Source organism: Bremia lactucae, linkage group LG13 (assembly GCF_004359215.1).
Source record: "Bremia lactucae strain SF5 linkage group LG13, whole genome shotgun sequence".
NCBI classification, from domain to species: domain Eukaryota; phylum Oomycota; class Peronosporomycetes; order Peronosporales; family Peronosporaceae; genus Bremia; species Bremia lactucae.
The window spans coordinates 1738775-1747070 of record NC_090622.1 but is presented as its reverse complement, the minus strand read 5'-3'; positions in this window follow the sequence as shown (position 1 = coordinate 1747070).

Below are 8296 nucleotides of genomic sequence, written 5' to 3'. Positions count from 1 at the left end.
TAGTGTCACTAGTGACACTCAGTATGGTGCCACCTCGGCCTATCAAACTCGGTGGACTTAGACGTGCCAATCCACGTATCTCAGGGATATTGCCGTAGCTCAGGGATAAATGACTCGGCCTTAGGCCAATAATGCTTTCGGCTTCAGTATATCGTTATTACAACGAGTGTCACTCGACAAGGTACGTGCCGTTCTACTTCCTTCTTCTGAGTCGGGCTCAGAATTATTGTTTCGAACAGTGGAGTCTTTAAACGCAGACTGCAATGTCAAAAGCTGACAGAATCAGTCAATGATCCGCGCCAATAGCGCTTTTGTTGCCTTGCAAAGGTGGTTTCATGACTTTCCAGAACTCTGCTAGGAACATTGCGCGTGGCGCCTAAGGTCTTAGACCTCCAATCGATCCATGACTCACGGCGTTCAAGCCAGGCCATACCAAGGATGAGATCATATCTCGAATTCAAATCAAGGATGAGATCATATCTTGAATCCAAATCAAGAACAAGACAGCGTTTCTATTCTGTCAAAGTCCACAAACGTTTTGCCTTAGTTCAATGGAACCTTAGGAGCAGTAACACGAGTCCCAGTCGCTAAGCGAACAGTGTTTGTATCATATTTGCGCTTCAAGCGCCTCAACGTATTGTTGACTTGCTCCAAGGGAAAGACGTCGCTCTTAATTGCAATAAGCTATTGAGTTTTTAAATTGACCATGGCTTATCAAAGCCCTTCACAGTGGCTTGAGCGACTAACAAGCCAGGCTTCTACTCACGCTCGGTGCCATTACGTACCGAGCTAATTTGGGGCTAGGTCCTGTTTACTTTCACCTCCTAGAGGTTCGACAGAGCCTATGTCTTCCCCAGTAGGGCGACCCGTTCCTATTGCGTATCGACCTTTTCCCGCACCGTACCAGATTTCTAATAGAGGTCGGAATTGGTGCTCTTTCGACTTTACGCGTATTTCGTAGGGGACAGGCCAAACGTAAATGTTTTGTGCTTCCTCGTAAATAACACCTACTGATATTGTTATGCTGTTGCGCAGCTTGAAATGTCTCTTCTTCTTCCTCAGCGAGGCTTAGAACTATGGGCTCCGGTCGATTAGGCAGTACTCATGTGCTCGAAGAGCTTGTTCGGTAAACAGGCGTGCTGACTCGAGCAAACTTAAATTCGAACTCAGCACGTAGCGTTATGGTGACTACCGCTTTGAAAGTAGCAGGATGAGATCGGGAAAATTCCGTCCGGGCAACGCCCTCACTGAGACCCTACATAAAGATTGTTACGACAATTGCTTGTTGCACCGGGTCTTGATGCATATATCAATGAGAGTTCTCAACTCTTGGACATAGTCCCCTAGGGTTCGTTTACCCTGTCGAGTTGCTAGGAGCCGTTCTTCGTATGCGAAAAGCCCGAGCAGGCGGGGCAAACATGCTAGTCAAATGCTGTTTTAGCGGATCCCATGAGGGAAAGCGTCGTTTATGGACGTGGTGCACGATAGTGCCCACTCCATGGCTCTACATCCGAGTTTGGCAATGGCCATAGCCACCTTTTGCCGTTCTATTAAGAACAAGGCGGAGTCATTAGACATTGGCTTAATCCTAAAAGGGAAATTTCCTCCCTCTTTTCCCGCAAATGTCTTTACATTGACAGCTAGAGGGCGAGCCTTCGGATCTGAACCAGGTACGGAGATGTACCGGGTTGGCATCGATGCCGCAAGGTGATCTTGTACCTGGCTGATCAAGCAGCATCCATATCGCATGAAGTCTTCAAGCCTTGTATGCAGGGCCTCTGGTCTCCGGCATATAATGAACTCTACATGTTCAAGCCCAAATAAAGTTTGAGCTTGTTATAAATTGCGCTTTGCGCCTCTGAAAAATCTGGAAACTCTTCCATTTTAGCGAGGGTTTAGTCTTGTAAGGACTCAGGCGTAAATTGACTACGAGTGCTACCAGGGGACGCGTGTCTGAGCTTAGAGCGCACGAAAGTAAATATACTTGGTGGTGTCTACACTTTCAAGAAATTTGACATTCTCGGCAGACGGTACATCTCCAATGTCGACTCGGACACGGAAACTGACGTTATTTTGCAACGCTTGTTCTTCATTGGATGCAAACCGGTGTGTGACACGTTTCGCAAAGTAAATCTGGCGACTGGTATTTTGCTCGCAACTTGGCGAGTGTATTTTTTGTCATCCTCGTGTCCAAGCGCGCTGATGATAAATAGATCTGTTTGCGATCAAGTGTGCTTCAACAATAAGCTGCACCCTGCACATGGCAAGAACGCTTTGTTCCAGTCTGAGCGTTTACCGCACCGCTATCGCTCCCACCATGGAATTGATCTTGGTGCATCTGCAGACGTTTTTCCTCCGCCAAATGTTGTTCCTAAGACTGGCCTTCCTAAGACTGGGCAGCCTAAACGACTGCAATCAACGAGTAACGCACAAGCCGCGGATGCAGATGTGCAGCTGAATATAGCCTTGAGTTCAACCTCACTGCAGCGAGCAGTTGAGCAAATTAAACAAAAGGAAGGTCAGCTTCAGCATGGGGCTCAGCACGGACAGTAACTCGCTGTCACTGATATAACCAAGCCTCTAAACACCACTGAGGCGTTGTCTATTACAACTTGCAGCGGCTCTAATGGAAGGATTACTCCGCTCAGTAGCTTGAAGAATGTATAGAAACGTCACGTCCTCACTAATGATCTGGATGACGGCTTTACGACCGTGTTAAACAAGAAGAAGCGCGCGCGCAACGGTTTCGACTTCTCCAACATGACAGTGAAGGAAGAGACGCTTCCTCTAAATGGCATAGCCACGACCAACTACTTACAAGCGCTCCAAATGATGGAGGTAACGTTTACGCCAAAGAACGTGACGGCTGACAAGAAATACGGTGTTTGCTACCAAGTGGTTCCTATTGACGTGAAGCGCCCGGACAAGGTGAAAGCCTCGTCCGAGTCTGCTTTCTTCATCGAAAAGCACCACACCAAGATTAAGAAAGCATCAAAAGCTTCGAGTATAATGGAAGTGACCGAGTCGATGCTAGATGACGAGAACACCGCACTTCTCAACACACTCCCAGACTGTCTGGTGAAAACAGACAATAAGGTCGATGGTGTGTGCAAGCTTCTCGAAAACGTAACGAATCCCGACCACATTATCAAAAAAGCAGCGGAGTGTCCTCTAGCCTTTAGCAACGCAGTTGCGTTAAAGATTGCTGATAGTAAGGACAAAATTGCCGAGATCGCACAGCTGCACGTGATAATCCGCCTGCTATGTGCCTCGCAACCGGCCGAAGACATAACATTCAGCACGAGATGGACAAGGTTTATGGGTATGACAGTCCCGTCGAAGCGCAAGGATATATTTAAAACGTGTGCAAAGTGGTGGACGTCGTCGTACTCGATCCGGGAGCTATCTCGAGCCACCAAGGCCTTAGGTATTTCCGAGATCGCAATTATGTCGATTGCGCCGACCCTTTTCATGAACTACCACTGGATTCATTATATCACAGGATAGCCGGTCGAATGGATTCCGGCGCACTACACGCGACTTCTTTATTCAAACACACTCCTGCGTCTCTTGCGATCAGACCTTGGATCGTTCTGCATATAGTAATGGAGCGAAGTACAATGGCAGGGTTATCTGTTGGATGACCTTGAAGAACTTCGCAAGCTCGATGGCTTTTACTTGGAAAACTCTTCAGTGATCCAGATCCAGTTTCTCAATGGTGAAGTAGTAGCAGGGGGTTTAACCCGTCATTACTAAACCATTCTCGACTCGGTCAACATGGAGCAACGTTAGTGCTCTTACCGTAAACACGAACGGGATTAAAAGGAACGGCCACCAATTTATTGAGAGCATGCTCTCCAAGTACTCAATATCGTGTGTCCAAGAAACGAAGTTCGGCGACAATACGCATCTGTCGAACTTTATTTTACATCTAGACTCGACCTTTAAGCACAAGGTCTTTGTGAACGATCCAAAATGTCTGCTTCACCGACCCACCCGTGGAAGAAGCAATGGGGTGCTCACAGTGCTCCGACCAGACTTTCCCGGCTTCGAGACGGCTATCGATATCCCTGACTTATCGTTCGCTGGTCGCTACCTTGTGGTTAAAGTCATTGTCGAGCGAACTCCCATCTACATTCACAGCGTTTATGCACCCGTTGACCGGCAAGAAAGCAACAGTTCTTCTTAAGCCTAGAAACTGAGGCGTTTGAAGATCATGCAAAACACTTGGTTTTAGGCGACTTAAACACTCCTCTAAATCCTCGACTTGACTGTTGCTCCCACGACCTGTGCTATGACTCAAGTAGGTCCAGCTGTCTCGAGTGGCTGGCAAAGGTGGGAGTAGTTGATGCATGGCGGATTCACTATGACAGCAAACGAGTATTCACAGGTCCACTCCCTCGAAAAAATTGGCTACACTATGTATTGATGTCGGAGTCACTTTACACACACGTCTACGGTGACTCGAGGTATTTCTTGCCATAGCATGCTGGCGACCACCTTGGACATAGTGTGAGCTTAAGGTGTGGTGAGCAGCTTCATGGCCAAGGCTACTGGAAGTTTCCTCGATATCTACTGGAGTACCCAGACGTAGTAACAGCGATTGAAAAAGAAGCCGAGTTGGTCTTATACAAATTGCACGCCGCTTCCAACCCAGGAAAAGTTTGGGAAATTGGAAAGTCAGCATGAAGGCTCAGCTTCAGGCCGTTTAGAAGAAGCTTCGGCAACAGGACGCACAGGTGGTCCAAGAAGCTCAAGTATAACTTGACCAAGCTTCTGCTCGGTACCGCAATTTCTCGGACAGTCCAAATCGTGAGCATTTCGATGAAGCCATGAGAAGCTACAAAGAGGTCGTCCTGAGGACGAGTCAGTACAACCAAGATACTGCTTTTGACTTTCAAGTTACCAACTCCGAAAAATCGACCAAGCACTTTCCGCCCGCTGGATACGAGCTTGAGACGCGTCTCAATTGAGGAAGTCGTCACAACAAATGGAAGTTTGTCGTCAAATTCACACGATATCTCTCTTCGTTTTATGGAGCATTGGGGGACAGAATTGGGAACCCTAAACGTTCAGGGAGAAGAGCTTCTTCACCTTACGTCTTCATTCAGTAAAACCTTCTCGACTCGATTGTTAGCGTCTTGTCAGACGTCGATCGCACCCTCTTGACCGCTCCAGTCACGTCTGCTGACTTGGCACGCGCGATTCGTCACACGAAGTCGACATCAGTACCTGGCATGGACGGCTTGACCGCTGCTTTCTACCAAGTCGCTTCTGACATATTTGGTGAATGCTTAAGCGTTGTATTTAATGACCGACTTCAACGCGGTGAGCTACTAGCATCACAAAAGAAATCTGCCGTCGTACTTCTCCACAAAAAGAGATCCCGCGCCGAGCCAGGCAACTACCGACCTATCGCACTTATCCAAGTTGACGTCAAGTTTTGTCCAAGGCTATGACACACAGACTTCAGATGGTTATTCTGGATCTCACCCTGATCAGAAAGGGTTTGTCAAAGGTCGGTCGATTCACCACCATGTCAGATTTCTTGCTGACCTGCAAGACCTGGTAACGGCTCGCGATGAAGAAGCACATGCGCTAGTCTTAGACTTTCAGAAAGCATGATCGAGTCAATGGGATTACATGTTTCAGGTGCTTGATCGGATGGAATTCGGTGCTTCATTCATTCGATGGGGTCAGGCTGTTGTACATGAACCCGCAAGCACACCTGCTTATTGAACAAAACATACAGCCTGCACTGCTTCCGATACGAGGAGTAAAACAAGGACACCCATTGTCTGCGCTTCTATTTGTTCTGACGATTGAGCCACTAGGCATTTTGCTTCGCACCCACGAGGAGTATGGCGTATGCTTAAATGCAGACCAAACGGCCACCAACATGTTCTTGCGGATGACTCGACCCTTCTCGGCAATTTGCTTGTGAATATACAAGGACAGCTTGATCTTGTGGCGGCTCTGGAGCCCAGCTTAATCTGACCAAGTCCGTTCTTTCTTGCACTCAATCGAAGCCAGACCTGTCCTTCGTTACAAGGCGTTCAAGTGCTTGATCAGTCGGAGACAGTCGAGTATCTTGGTATTCCGTTCGGTCAACCGCACATGGACAACAATCTTCTTGAATGGCATGACCAGCGTTTTTATGAAGGCTTCCAATTGTGGTATCGACGCGCACGCACACTTCGTGGTCGGCTTTTAGTTACACAGACGATGGTGCTCTCCCGATTGTAGCACTATACACAACATGTGTCTGTCCCAGCGAGAGTCGTACAGAGGCGGCAGTCGATGCTAACCCGCTTTTTGCTGAGTCGGAAACACGAACGAGATGCGTCGCATATTCAGTTAAGTCCGGCTGATTTCCTTTCCAGAGACGAAGTGACGGTGGTCTGGGGGTGCCAAGCTTGGCGGCACACCTCAAACGCCAGCGTCTCCAGCTGCTTCTACAATTTATTAGTGCTGCCCGTAAAGAAGAGACGCAAAACTGGACGACAGCGAGCTGCAAGCTGCTGAAGCTGGTTCTTCCTCACACGGGTAACAGCTCCGCCCTCGACTTTTTTTATCAGTTTCTCCGCTCCGTTACGGTGACCTAATCAAGTGGAAATTAACTTCATTCTGGTGGAAAACGACATGGATGTGGTGGTATAAGATACGCTGGGAAGTCACGTGGCAAGATCTGCATATGGAGTTGCGCGCATGGTATGGTCTTCGGCAGCCAGTCTCGTTTCACTCAGACGCTGAACTTCACTATGAGCAGACTCCAAGAATCAACACCGTTGCTGCACATCGTCGCTGTATCGGTATGGTGGTCGAACCGCAACGGAGTTTCAGACTGCACGTGTCGAGAATATTTGGAGTGCGGTCATTAGTCGACTTCATGCGCGAAGGGAATACTTGGCCTTCCCAGGAAGTCTTCGTCCAGCGTTATATTGACTTTACACTCACGTCTGTGACGCCTGGCCGCCAGACACAATGGCTGAGAGTGCTATACAAGGAGACCACATAGATTGTTGAGCGGCTCGGCGCGAAAGAGCTCATTCAGTCCCCATGCAGCACGCAACGATCGCTTCCCCACGTGGGCTGCTAAACTGATACAAAGGTGTGTTTATTCCCTGCAATTCCGCGGTCAGCGCTGCTATGTGTGGTCTGGCAGCCGACAACACCGACGAAGTCACATCCGATGATGACTTTGCACTCCCAGCGTGCAGATGCAAAGCAGATCAAGTCGTATGTAAATTACTGCAATCATCTGCAAAAGATTCTCCTCCCTGTGTTTGAAGACCATCAATTCCGCCTCGCGTTTCGGCTTCTTCCAGTGCGCTCGCGATTTTGGTTCCTGGAAGCGTCTTACCCACGCATTCGCAATTGCGTACGTGCTGGATGCATTGCGATCAAGATGCTGACCTTTATGCCCCTTTGTCGTCATAGCACGTTGGTGGGGATAGGTGGTTGACACACATGCAAATGTGAGATCACCCGCCATTGGTTCAACCTGTGTGTGAAGCGATGAAGGTGGGTTTGGCAGTACGGCGGACCCATTCAGAATATGTCTTTTTGTACGTGTTAGCGCGGCTTCACATTCGAGAGTAGAACTTCAATCGTGGCAACACGTGGAATACTGTATAAAATAAATGTATGACGAATTGCAAGATTGGAACTGCAGATAGGGCTTTATCTTTAGTAACGTGCATTAAGTGAGAGCTTGCTAGTGTTTGCTGTGAATGCGAGCATTTTACAACGCAGCATCAATGCACCCTTTTTGCAATCGGACTTTGTTGACTGTGGCGTGCAGTGGTTCAAATTGCCCGTCTAGCTCAGTCGGTAGAGCGCAAGACTCTTAATCTTGTGGTCGTGGGTTCGAGCCCCACGGTGGGCGCTCATATTCCAAGGTTGCTCGATATCGTGTCACCGTGCTCACCCTGCTAACTGCGGTGGTGACCTTTATGCCCCTTTGTCGTCATAGCACGTTGGTGGAGTTTTAGGTGGTTGACACACGCAAATGTGAGATCACCCGCCAATGATTCAAGCTATGTGTGAAGCAATGAAGGTGGGTTTGGCAGTACGGCGGACCCATTCAGAATATGTCTTTTTGTACGTGTTAGCGCGGCTTCACATGCGAGAGTAGGACTTCAATCGTGGCAACACGTGGAATACTTTTTAAATAAATGTTTGTTGAATTGCAAAATTGGAACTGCAGATAAGGCTTTATCTTTAGTAGCGTGCATTAAATGAGAGCTTGCTAGTGTTTGCTGTGAATGTGAGCATTCCACAACGCAGCATCAAT